The sequence below is a fragment of the Bombus pyrosoma genome, linkage group LG3 (genome assembly GCF_014825855.1).
Source record: "Bombus pyrosoma isolate SC7728 linkage group LG3, ASM1482585v1, whole genome shotgun sequence".
Classification (NCBI taxonomy): Eukaryota; Metazoa; Arthropoda; class Insecta; order Hymenoptera; family Apidae; genus Bombus; species Bombus pyrosoma.
Window position 1 is genome coordinate 14,858,511 of NC_057772.1, and position 14,351 is coordinate 14,872,861.

Below are 14,351 nucleotides of genomic sequence, written 5' to 3' on the forward strand. Positions count from 1 at the left end.
TCTCTCTCTTTCTCTCTCTCTCTCTTTCTCTCTCTCTCTTTCTCTCTCTCTTTCTCTCTCTCACTCTCGGTTGAATAAATATCTCAAATTCCTTAATTGCTTCACCAACTAGCAGCTTCATAACTTGGCTCGGTTTCAAGCAGGGAGCAAATTAACAAGATTTGGTATTTCGGTGTTCGTGTTTTTCAATAGGAAAAACTATTTTGATCATATTCCTCATTTCATTTTCTCGAGAACTAACTTCTCGTTAATCAGGTTAATACCTTCTTTATTTGTGGAAAATTACGTCTCTGGGAAAGTACTATACATAGCCTTCATACACCGTGGTACAATTCTCATAATGCTATAAAAGGGGTCGTTCTATTTCATTCGCATGGACATTCTTGGCAAGCGTGTACAAAAGGTAATTCAGAAGTTTTTCGCGTGGTTAGATGGCAAAAGTTTAAAGTAACGCAGTTAAATGTTTGTGCTCTTTTTCAATTTATTCCAATATAATTCACTGTCGCCTCATGGATACATCCTGTTACGTTCATTTGCAAGAGACCTTATTTCGCCTTCTTCCTTCTTTTTCTTCTTTTCGTACGGGGCGGTCTGATAAAGTGGCTGCATATTCGTTCCTGTGTTTCCAGCACGAACATTATTTTTCAATGTTTTATGTGATCTTGTACGCGTGTTCCTACACCGTTCGAGTAATTTGATTTTCGAGGAAAACGCCAATATCTTCGATTCGACCAGATATTGTGTACGAGAATCGTGCATGCATTTGTTTCAAACCAAAGATCGAGCTCCTCCTAGTAACTGCGATTGAATTTCTCAGGGCTGATTGTAGAAACAGAGGTTCACTTGGACGTTTTGTATACTCTATATATTGAGTTTATGGCCAGTATAGTTATTCGAAGAGAGTATGTTTCTTTTATTTGAGTATCAATCCTTTTGTACATCGGTTTTTCTACCTACGATATTTATAAGAACGTAGAAAATCGTCAATATTGTGTAAATAAGGCCTGCGCTATGTATTTTCTTGTTTCCCTTCAAAAGGAAACTTTAACTTTTTCTTTCTCATTGAGATTGTTTGAAATTTGTCAATAATATGTTATTTTCTTATTTTAGCACATAGAAAGGTATTTTTTGTGATTGTTATTTAGAGTTTCCAATTCTTATATGACATTTTTTAAAGTTGATGTTTCTTTAAAAACAACATGCATCGAAATGAGAATACGTTCAATACACATGACTCGTAAAACTACGAAACCATAATTTCTAGTGTACGCTTTTATATCTTAGTTACGTTTCAAAAAACACGTCCTATCAAAAATCACGCGCACTTGAGACGATCGGTATATCATATCACGAAACTGTAGAGCATCTCCCCCTATTCTCGAGCGTGCCATTTCCCCCCACAAAAAGCTCCAGAGGGAAAGTTGGTTCCTTACGTCGAGCCCGCATATATCCGTTCCCTTTCCATAACGGTGGCTACAGAACCAGTGTGTGTCGTCTTGGCGCGCTTGTAAAGGGTTGGCGAACGAGTTACTTACCCCCGATGTTCGCGAGAGGCGGCGAGCTTGCGCCAGTTCGGCTCGCGCTGCACAGAGAGACGTGCGCCGCGCCACCGAACGCTCCGCTCCGCTTCGAGGTAATTCGCAGAGGCGCGCGACCGGCCCTCGCCAGTTTCGTTCATCCGCTCGGACCAGAGTCACCTCTCTGTGTCAGCATGACCGATAACTCGCATCGTACGCGCCATCGCACCGCTTGAGGATCGATCTTTTCGCCCAGCACAAAATTTCGATCCAGAAGATCGATCGTTCATTGCGAAAAGCTTCATCGATCTCGCCCAACTTGACGAAGTTTCGTGAATCTTATCGATCTTGGTGGAGTTCCATCGATCGCGAGTGTCTTCGAGTGAACACTGAGATTTAGTGGGAACATAATTTGTGACGGATAATTAGAACGACGAGTGTTTATCGTTTTAACAAAAGTTTTCCAGTGGAAAAGTTAACATTGATTACAAGGATAATGGTTGTATCTTAGAGGTAATCTTGATTTGAGATCGACGCGTTTTGTCCTTGATTAAGATTAAAGTCAAGAGATAAGGACGTTATAGAGGATTAGATAGGATAGGAGAAGAAAGGATTGTACTATAAAGGCTTTTACTAGAATTAATGTGAAAGAGCTATTGTAGAATATCACTAAATTTGGAGGATAGGATTCCGAAGGTTTTTCGTAAAATCCAAGTAACTCTAACTAAAATTGTAAGATCTCAGAGTACAGATTCGAGAGATTCAGGCTTGAAGCGAACGGTGAAGTTTAGCGCGAACGATTGGTGCGGATACAGTGCGATCGCACAACCTGCTTGTAATTCTTTCGTGTCTTGCTACTATGATAAATGTTTGAATCATACGTCGTTAGAGTAATACCAATTATGTGACCCGAAGAAAGCGCAAACCCCACCTCTGTTTACTATCAACACGTGGACAGATCGTTCATTCTGTTTCTAACGTAAAATAACTGGAGAAACTGTCATTGTTGGTAAACGATCACGAATTTTAAGAAATTTCGACCAATCGAAATTCTAAGAAACGCACGATTAGTTGTGCGGATATTTTGTGTTGACATTTTTTCTATTCGAGTGAGATGAAGTTACAAGGACGAATGTTTGGTATATCGTAACTGGATCGTGGCAATACGGCGGAAATTTTGGCGGAATTGGTCGATACGAAAACTCATCGAGGAAAAGAGATCTGTACCCTCCTGTTCGTCGACGGATTCATGTTGGTCGAGTGCGATCGGCGAAGTGCTAATGGAAAACATTCTCTGGCCGATCGCGATGAGATTGGAAGGGTTAATGGGCCGCTGAACGACGGTAATCGGTTTGGAATCACGAATTCTTGCTGATTAATCACTGACATCGCACTGTGAGCAATCGTGGTTCTTTAGCTTTCGCTTTTAAGCTTCCTCCAAATCGACTTGGTGAGTAATCATTTTTTGTTAGTATGGTCAAAAAGAGAAATTTAGACAAATCGTGGTGTGACAAGCGAACATTTAAATCGCTTGATCTTCTCAAACAATATTTAAATCACATTATATTTCTTGGATTTCCGAGTGAATATCTGTATCAGATTAAAATTTGATACGGATATAATTAATTCAACGATAAGGAAACCGTATCAGAAAAAGATATAATTATCAGATACACAGCTATATGTCTGATAAAACACTATGTTAATTATTTACAATAATTATTTCAATATACTTAGGTTTATATATACAAATGGTTTATATATACAAGTTCTCATAAAAATTTCTCAATATTATTTGAATTAGGTTATAATATTTGTACATTGAAACATATTCGTTATCAATAGCAAATTAAATAGATATTATTTTCTTTGAATAATATATAATCCAAGTAGAATTAACTAAATTTATCTCTTTATAAATTTAGCTATGCGTCTCTGCATATTTTTCTCTTCCTTTTTTCCACATTTAAACTTTAAAAATTTTCTTTTCTTATCTTCTATTTTTGTAGTCTCCATTAATTAACTTTTATTAACTGAAGAAATACAGAAAAAACATTTCATCTCTTGCTCGCTACCATCAAGTACAGTTCAGAGTTACGAACAGGAATATCCCTTCATACGAAGCAGGAGTATTTACACGAAAACGAACGACTCGTAAGTTACAATCTATTAAAAAATTGACTAAAAATATGTGTTGTTGTAAATATTCTCATTTGAATTAATACGTGCCATTTAAAGTTTTTCAACTGTTATTACTCTGTCGAGTGCTTTTTTCCTGGACACAGATCCGTTCTCACTGAAGTTTGTACTTTACGGAAAACGTCGCCTCGTGTTTTGATCACTGTCAGTGATTGATAAAATAACTGGACATACGCGTATTTTGACTTGAATGCATATATGTTACCGATATTTGCCAACTGCTGTAAATATTTACCTGGAAAACTAACCGAATAAAATTCTCGTTCGTCTCCTGTACTCTTTCCCGCAATAGAGGGTTTTTATTTAGCACGAGACGCTCTACTACTTCATGATCAAATTAAACGTATATAACATTCGGATTCTTCTCGAACTAGAAATTCTCGTCGAATTTCTTATATCTTGGATGACTGAACAAGTCAATATCAAAAAATATAAAAAAATTCTTAGAAAACATAATAAATAATAAAAATACAGTAAATAAATCGTGAATGTTTGTAGAAAATATTATTTTTATGAATGTAACTAAAGAATGTCGAGAAAACTTGATTATACTGATTGATATTCTCAGATAAGTGTCTCGAATTTTTATTTTCATGATCATAATTGGCTTAATTAATTTTGGGACGTGTTAGGTATAACGAGATACGAGGGAATTTCGTTGTTACAACGAAGGCAGTTTTTATTCCTCGCATGATGAGAAAGAAAAAGATGTCACAGCAATTCTTACAGTTAGTTGAGCTTTCAAGGATGAGAGTGGAGTAGGTCGAAAAAGTTGGGAAATTGAGTTACCTTCATATTCCGTCTTCTTATCATCAAATCTAATGACGCACGTTAAATTTTTAGTGGTGACTGGGTATTTGAGCACCTGAAAAACTTTATTAATCAGGCTACTATAAAATCGTGGTACTGTCATTAAATTTTATAGATACTAACAACGTTCAACAGGCTTTATGGTGGTTGTAAAATAAATGTATATTTAAAAACACGTAAAAAAATATATTTTTTTAAAGGTATTATTTTAAATTATCTCATAAAAATGAAGTACAAAAATCTTTGTATTTATCGTGGTAAATAAATTTAATTATTACTATTTTCTATTAATATGTATTGTATCTGTTTCATTTAAAAATTGTTAAAATACTTATGTTTTGTAATTTTAAATTATAAGTGGATATTTTAATTTTTAACTGTAACATTGCTTTCGACAGTACATATTTCTCCTATACACAATTTTTTAATAAAATACGAAAAGTTTCAACTTATCGTGGAACGATATTCCATTTTAAGGAATTATCGCAACTTCTACTACTAATTATTATTCATAAAATGTCAGATTTACCAATCTCAAATCCATTATCACACAATCAGCAATATTTCATTTTAAAGTAAAATCTGTCTCTTCCAATGAACAAGACTTTTTCGATTTACTTATACCGAATCAATTATACTATAATTTCAACGATAAATTAATAGGAGAAAAATATACGATTAATATTATTTTTATCTCATAACGTTGTTAATTACTTCTTGTGACCGCATTATTTTAAAACCTATACTATTTCATTTATTTAATCAAACCTCAGATTCAAATAAGTCGATTCAATCGATGGAAGTTCATTTAACCTAGTATTAACTAAAATTTCATTGGAACAAATGGAAGTCGGATAAATGCAGTTCTACTGTGTTATCAAAAACAAGCAAGTGCCTCAATACTATTGAACGGTAGTGTAATTTGTTCGAAATACGGTTGCATTGAATGTTCCATGGAAATATTCTATACCACCATTCGCCAGTCTCGTAAGCTATCCTCGATTCGGGTCAAATGTAAAAACCTCCTATTGCGATTCAGCAGTTAACTGCGAGTCCATGACCCTCGCATCTGGTGTTCGAATCCAACGACCAGCCTCCCTACAACTTTGCATCTGCATTTTATATTTATGTGCAAGATAAGTCTGCTCTGTGTTCATTTTATCGCATGTTGGATTCACCTGTATCGATTGTTACGCGATACTTTGTATTAGTATCTTATCTTCTCTTCTCTTTATACAAACATCTTTGGTGTTGCTGTTGAAAAAGTGGAACGTTTAGTTAGTTTTCCCTTTAATTTATCTTTATCTATCTAGGATTAATTTAAAGCCCAAAAAGTTTTTGTTGATTCTTCGAGCTTACAGACAATACAAATTTGTGTATCGTTTTCCAGTGTTTGGGTAAAATCAGTGCTTGTCAAGCCATATTCGCTCGAATATTCGAAAATGAAAAGTACAGACGAGATTGGGTCACATGATTCGCAAAACGAATTATCGGCGGCTTTTGAGCGGTGATGCGTTATTTCGATCGGTGATGTTCGGTCTGCCGGACGACGGTTCGTTTTGTTCGAGTGTCATCGAGCGTTTCATTTACGATATAATGCGGTATTTGCCGGAATATCGTTCGTTTTAAACGCTTTCAGGATTTTCGCCGAATCCTTTGTTCCGGCTTGAGTGAATTCGGATAATTCGAACTTTTGAAGCAGAATTAGGGAGTTTGATTCTGCAAAAGTCACGCGAAATCTTTTTTTTCTTCCTTTTTATCTTTTAGAGAAAGACTATTCGGCGATACAAATGGAGTAAGGTTGAAAACGCGAGATTGTTCATTACGCAGAATAAATCTTTTCTGTTAATTATCTTTTTATACACTCGAACGATCTTTTTTTGGATCGTGAAGACTAAATGATAATTTTTGGAGTTATACTGGCATTGAAGGTGTAATTGAACGCGGTAATAAACGAATTTCAGATAAATTAAAAATAAATGATCAGGATTTGTGGGATAATAAACAATATTATAAAAGATATTGTTGCTATTATTCTAATCTTTTGCAACAGTTCACACAATTCCCGTGTTTCAGCAATTTCTATATACTCTCTGTATTCGCCTGTTTCCTTCGATAAACACGTTAATAAGACGCAACCGAGAATCATAATCCAATTTTCCAGACGAACGGATTGTCTTGTTTCAAAAAGCGACAAAGGCGGCAGCGCGAATGCGAAAGTTTTCCTCGTAATAATTTATTTTGCAAGTTGCTCTCGCTAAAAGTCTAATAGCAACAGGGAAAAGTAGCTTAACGATATTTTTAAACGACGAGCAACCAGGTCGAGGTTCTCTCTTCTGGCGTGTAGGAAATCGTTTTAACAGTTTTCTGCCTGTTTGCTGTAGCACGCACATTTTTCACTGTCCTCGGGAAAACCGATTAGATGAGCGCGAGTGGAACCTGTGACATTGTATTATGATTAAATAAAAGAAAGAAATTGGAAAGTATTTAATTTTTAAAATTTGATTTTTCCGATCTAGAATTTCTATTCTATTTAAAAATAGCAAAAAATTAATAAAAATACTTAAATTTCAAAATACATGAATTTATCATACATTTTTATATTTTTTGGGCGTCATAGGGAATAATTTTACTATATTAAACATTTAGCGTCGTTTCTTTTTCCGACGATAAATTTCGCCATTTTTTATTTTATACATGAAACGATTAAAAACCTTCCTATGTATTTTACTCGTATCTATTATTATTTTTTAAATAACTAAAAAGGACCCGAAATATTCCATTCTGTTTGCAAAAGTTTTGATCTGAGTAAATTGTATTTCGTTCTATGGCATATTTTGGACGGAAAAAAGCTATATTTGTTCCTAACAAAAGCATGTTGGTATTGCGTTAACGGTAACGATTTATTATCGTTAAAACAACACGTGAATGAAATAACAGGGCAAAAGGATTTTAATTGTATAATAATGGATTCGGTTCGGGGGAGGGGATATAAAACATTGAAAAAAATCGAATTTTCCTTTAGATAAATCGTATGCGCATATTTCGACTGTGTGCTACCCAATGATGTTCCTTTTATGAGAATTTCAAGCTGCCAAAAAAATCCGATTAAACATTGGATTTGCTTTTCGCCAGTGAATTAAATGGATTTATAAAAAAAGAGACAAATAGTAAAATAATTTCATCATCTGCTAAGAAAACAATAGTAAAACAAAACAAAATATTCGTTAGGATAATACAAATCTAATAGTCTTCTATTAATTCAGTAAAAATATTAACATTATCTTCATGTTCGTTTCGCACATTAAATTTATAAAAATTTGCTCATTGTTAAACGGTTGAGTGATTAATAACTTTATATTTCAAACTGGCTTTCTGAAAAATTTACTTTTTTAATTGTGTAATTCTCCCAGCAAATCAACGATATTCGTTGTAACTGATGCACGCGTTTTTCGATTGCGTAAATCGAAAAAATTCGGGGAATTATCGAAATTCATAACACTGTGCCACTCGCAAATTTCATTCGCGGCGTTCTGGATAGAGAGCTTTCATGCTGTTAATGTTATTATGCAATCATTTCGCGTTACTGCAAGCAAGCGCACGCGAAAAAAAAGAAGATAAATAGAAAAAGAAGAGAAAAAATAAAATGGGACGGACAGGAATGGATAAAAACAGACGGCCGTTTTATTCAGCCGCGTTAAAGCTTGAAATGAACTCTAATCGCTCAGTGTTGCGCGTGCGAATACCCGAATCAACCCTTGCAAATCGGATCATGTTTGGACAGCTCGTTAAATATTTCACCGGGCGCAAATGTAGCTACAACTTTGCTTTTGTCGTTGCCAATGTGAAATTCTTCGTTAACGCTTCCATCGATACATTATTTAATTTATCTCGTTCAACGGGGAGGAGGAGGATGCAAACAACTGGTTAACGATGAAAATTGATGCTCGTTCGTGGAACAGTTTAACGAAATATATGTGCGTACGGGTCGTATGGGGGGACGTTAACGGTGATTTATATCGTTTCAACGTTTCTTGCTTCCTTGATATTTGATTCTAGCAGCGCGACTGGTATAAATGTGGTTCGGATACTTGAAAGGCATTGTAGAGGACCGAAGACAAGTTAGGAAGCATTTAATTTTACAGATTTGAATTCTAGTGTTAGATAGCAGATAATCACGATTATTATTAACATTCTAATTGTAGAATATATTTTATAATCTTTAGACGATAGGGTGTGATTATTTCTAACGATAATCACATATATTTTCTTCATAACTTTCTTGATCTTCTTGCTAAATTGCGAAATTAATTTACGGTTAGTTAGGTACATTAATATAGTATATACTTAATACTTCTTTCACATACACCACGAAAAAAAGTTTACGCATAAAGTTTAATTTTGGGCATCGTTAAATTTTTCCAGTTAAAAGAATTCCACTTAACGAATATATTTCCATTTATTCGCTGACTCCGTAACTTCTTATTGACTTCGCACTCGGGTTCCTTAATTATCGCGAAAGTTCCTATACTCTGCAACGCTGCATAAGCAATTCCAGAGTTGGATTCAAGCAGTATTCTATACGCATGTAGATAGTTGTATTATTTTATGTGGTATTAATATATCAAATTGCGTAAAATGTTTCTGTTTTGAAAGAAAATGTAGCATATATATTAATAAATTCAAGACATTTCAAGTTCATTGCCAGCATGTTGATAAAGATTATAAATCATAGAATGGAACCGATTAAATTTCCAATTGTAACGATGTCAATCGTTAAACAGCAACGTATCCTCATAATACACGCAATTAGCGGAACAACAATAACTAACGAGAGTATGCATTAATCGAAGGCCGATTTTGTTATATCGCTGATCCGAGAGATAACAACAATACGGATTAAACGCATAAGTGATTCGTGTACTCGAATCAATTTCAGTGAAAATATTTGTTCGAAAATGTAATGAATAATTTACAATTCCGATATTTATACCAGAATAATTATTCTTGCTATTATAACGAGTTATTATTAATGACACTTAGGCATTGCTCTTGTTTTCTCTTATTTAAATCGTACAATTCGCTAACGTACTCTACACGAAAAATAGAGCCGAGGAACGGTGAACTCATTACGGTCCACAGTTTCTCGTTAGTTATCACTGAGTCGTCCCCAGTTATTCGCTTGGCTCGCGGGAAAAATGATTTCAGCTCGAAAATTCATTTCACCCCGTTCTTTCGACGAATAATCGCGCTGGGAACGGTACGCGCTGTTTCCACTAGCTCTCTCATTTGCGAGGTGATCAAGCGTAAAGTGATTCGTCGGTATTTTCATCGATTAAATAATTTATCGCTTCGTTTTAACGTTGCATTTGGTGTGAATATCCCCGATATTTGAAATATTTCTCCCATGGAATATAATTTCGTCGACTCTATTAAAAATATGACTACGTGTCATTTTTACTTGGAGTATATCGTACTTTGCATATTTTGTAGCAATATTTCAATATTTTCGCGAATATATATATATATAATATTTAATGACAAAGTCTAATGCCGGTAAAGAACGGTCGAGATAAAATGAATTTCAAACACTATGTAGAAACTTTTTTCGACTATAAAATATTGAAAATCTAATTGTTCATTCAATATATAAAATATTGAACGTGTGAAATGTCAAATGATTTATTCCTTAAAAATTACACGAAATTTTCTGCTCTTTTTCTCTCAATTTAATTTGAATAATTAGTGATAAAGAACATTTATTTCAAGAATTTAGTTATAGAAGTGTTTATTTTACCACAATATATATATATATATATATATATATATATATATATATATATATATATATATATATATATATATTTGAAACATTGATTTTATTTTTGGAAGGAGAAAACTTGCAGTTTATTGCACTTTGAAAATTAATTTACAAGAATCGATGAAGTTAATTGTTTTAATCTATAAATTCCTGGCTTATAGAAATAACAAAACGTGGCAAAAAATATCGAAAGAATAATTTTCGACAGAAAGATATTCAGAGGAATCAACAGACTGAGAAATAAGTAGGTGCACCATGTTTATCTTTCTGTTGCAAGTTTAGACCATGTTTCTTTTCTTTCCATGCTGTCTTTGAATCAAGTTTACAAAAGAGGTTACGGTCAGGAAGAATGTTTTTCGAACAGGAACTGGTTCAAGAGAAGAACATTAAGCTGAAGTAAAGGACATTGGAGTAGCCAAGGTATTTTAACAAAAGCTCGATTTAAACATCGAAGTAGTTGTTGGAGTGCTGAAAAACTCGATTCCTTTCCAAGACTGACAATGATTATCGAAAGAGTACAAATTACACAAAACAAGAACGAGTTGCCTCTCTCCAATTTTTATATCTCTTTTGGAACGAAATCTTCCCTTGAAATAAACAAATTTTTAAATTATCTTCTTACGCGTTTACTTTGACCAACAAATTGATTGTTCAATTAGGTAAAGTACGTCATTCAACTTTGATGCTTAGCCTGTTTTCCAGAATAGCAGGCGCGATCCTTTAATTGTTTTCGGTGGTGTATTATCGGCTTAAGGCTTGTCCGCTCGCTTGTCCGGATAATCGGCATTCTCTGTATTTCCGTCTACTCTAAAGCATTCTGTTGTTGGTAAAGCGTCTCCGAAAATTTACACCAAAAGTCCACTTGTAGAGTTCTCTGCTTTGATTTTGTGGTAAAATAAACACTTCTATAACTAAATTCTTGAAATAAATGTTCTTTATCACTAATTATTCAAATTAAATTGAGAGAAAAAGAGCAGAAAATTTTGTGTAATTTTTAAGGAATAAATCATTTGACATTTCACACGTTCAATATTTTATATATTGAATGAACAATTAGATTTTCAATATTTTATAGTCGAAAAAAGTTTCTACATAGTGTTTGAAATTCATTTTATCTCGACCGTTCTTTACCGGCATTAGACTTTGTCATTAAAAGCGTTTTAACTCCCTACAGGAGTATAAATTACGTATTCCTCGGATAATTATTCAAACGATAATGAATTCTAATTTTACTGCAATTGTATAATTATTCCTCTAGTCAATATCTTTATCCTCGAGAGCGATTCTGTAGCAGAAATATGATGTCCAGCGAAATACGTTCAAAATCTATTAAAACGTATATTTAAATTTGCGTATGCGTGATTTTGGAATAGAATTTTAGATAGAAAAGATGCCCTTTTACCACTTTTCCATCAAATTTCATTCTCAAACACAGTTGAGCGCACTGGAATGAACATAACCGGTTCTAGAACTTTGTTTGATTTAACATACATTAACATCTATATGTAATAGGTATTTAGGAGTAATCAGTTCCAGGCCAACAGTCTAAAACAAAGTTACTATCCAATATGATTTGAACAGCAACAATACGAAATGAATAATATAAGCGTAAAAACAATATAAGATTAATTTATTTCACTTTTCAGAAAATGTTTATAATATTGTCTTTGGTTAACTTTGAGCTTTAAATTGGCATGTGATAAATAATATATAACGGTAAACTCAGCTGTTAGATTCCGACTTTTTAAAATTGACCATTTCACAAGTAGCAACCTAATAGAATCGTTCGTTCTAGTACGTAAAGTTCACTGAATTATTTTCGCATAATTTGTGTCTAAAATATTCGGATATATAGATGCCAGAAAGCAACAAATTTCTGATCTAAAACAGATCGTTGTTTAAATATTATAAAAAATATAGGAAAAAAGTGAATTTTTGTGTCTCAAAAATATTCGGACACCTCATATATTGACGTTAAGAAAACTAAAATGGTAATTCTTTTTATAAAAGTTTAATATTTTTTCCAATATCCTTTTTGCTCCACAACACGTTTTAAGCAGTTTAGTAATTATTTTTTGTCAGTAACCGATGCTGTATTTTATTTCTACATTAGACGAATTTATCATATTTCTTGACTGTTTATTATTGTTTTTTGGCTAATTCTACGGTCTAATTCATTCCACAGAGATGGGCATACTTCTGTAAAAAATCCGTTATCTTAATTTGATAGCTTAAATTTGTAACCTGTTTGAGTATTATTGCTAATTTTAAATTTATTTTTCTTCGATTTATGTGAATAAACTATCAGACAATAAATCAGCATATTTTTCTTTTCTTGGTTACTTACGTATAATATTGTAAGAATTTGTAATATAAAATATTGCAATGCAGCCTGTAGATAAGAGGAGTAAAATATCTGGTGATTTTTAATTTATCAAAAATAAAAAATTTGTTAATTAATTATGTAATATTGCCAGAGCAATACAAGATAAATGAAAGAAAAATGCACATTTAATTTGCGAGATATATCACAAATTTAAGTTATCAAATTAAGAGAAGAGAAGGGGAGGTATAACCTTCCCTATGGAATGAGCTGGATCATAGAATTAGCAAAGACAACGATAAACATTACATTCTAAATTCTTAAATTGTAAACATCTAATTCCTTTTTAACACATTAAACTGCTTAGAACTTGTAATTGAACAAAAACGGTACTGGACATAACATTAAACCTTTATAATAAATTTCCATTTTAGTTTTTTTGACCTTAACTTATAAAGTTCCCGAATATTTTTAAAACATGAAAATTCAACCATTTTCAATATTTTTTTGAATATTTAAACAACGGTTTATTTTAAGTCAGATGATTTTCACCTTCAGGCGTCTGTATACTATACTTCAATATGTTGCAAAACATTTTTGTTATTTTATCTGCATTTATTTCAGATTTCGAACATAGAAGTTAAAATTATGCTAGTGTCCGAATATTTCCGGAACCGACTATAAATGCAATCCATCTTCCTATGACGCGATTGATTCGTTCCGCATTATATCGAAACCATGTTAATCAAAACAATTGTGACATTCATGTTATATGAGAGTTGTCCAAATTTATTAAATCGTGCTACATGGAAATCGTGTTTCAAGAATATCGTATTGTCGTAATTTTTGCACTGTGTTACATCGAAACCGTGTTACAAGAGGATTGAATATAAGTTTGAAACAATAACTTATAATCGTCAATGAAACCTCCATTGACCCGTAAAAAATCAAAAACCGATGCTTTATACCGTAGCGAACACATTTTCACGAACAGTCTGTGTATCCAGCGTAAAAGGCAAGCGGAAAATTGGTGAAAAGCAGCCGAAAACAAGTTGAAATAAATCGAATAATCGACGGATCAGTCTGTGACGCGCGGATGCCACGAGAATCGAGCCGATTCCGTCGGAATAAAAGCGTCACGAGCCCGTTAAAACGCAAATGTTGCCGGAGTGCGGTTTCGTGTTAGGGGTTGCGAAAGGACTTTCTGCTACGCCCGTTTCCCTCCGCCTCCTGCTGCTCTTCCGCTCGGTGTTCGCACGCGTTCTTACTGGCTTCCGTGGAAAACGTCGATGGCTGCAATTTTGCTGAAAACACGGCAAAATTAGCCGAATTTCCGAACAGTTTGGATTTCTGGATAATCAACGTCGTTTTTTCTTATGTCGTTGACTTGTATACCGAGGTGCGTTATTTTGCGCTGTTTATATAATGATTTTGATACGCGTGGTTAATAATTGCTAGGCTGCAGATTTCAATATAAATTTATATTTCAATTCTCTATAAATGTCTAGTAATCACTAATAACAAATACACTTAGATTCAATGAATCAGAAAAAATCTGCCCCTAAAGTACGATACAAATTCGTTATTTCCAAACCTATTATTTTCCTATTAAAATCATTATTACGTAGCTTGTCAATTGGCAAAGAAAATGTAATTTCCAGTAGGAACTCGTAAATTCCCT

General features: G+C 33.5%; 1 protein-coding gene across 4 annotated transcripts in view; it reads left to right on the top strand.

Moving 5' to 3' along the window:
- LOC122577912 (cysteine-rich secretory protein 2-like) overlaps nt 1–14,351 on the top strand; it is a 104,471-nt gene that overhangs the window by 8,223 nt on the left and 81,897 nt on the right. Inside the window, exon 1 of one of the 4 annotated variants that reach the window (XM_043749608.1) lies at nt 1,580–2,967. The exons of the other annotated variants lie outside the window; for them this stretch is intronic. The gene's annotated coding sequence lies outside the window, so the exon portion shown is untranslated. Of the gene's footprint in view, nt 1–1,579; nt 2,968–14,351 lie in introns of those variants that run through there. 4 annotated transcript variants of the gene reach the window in all.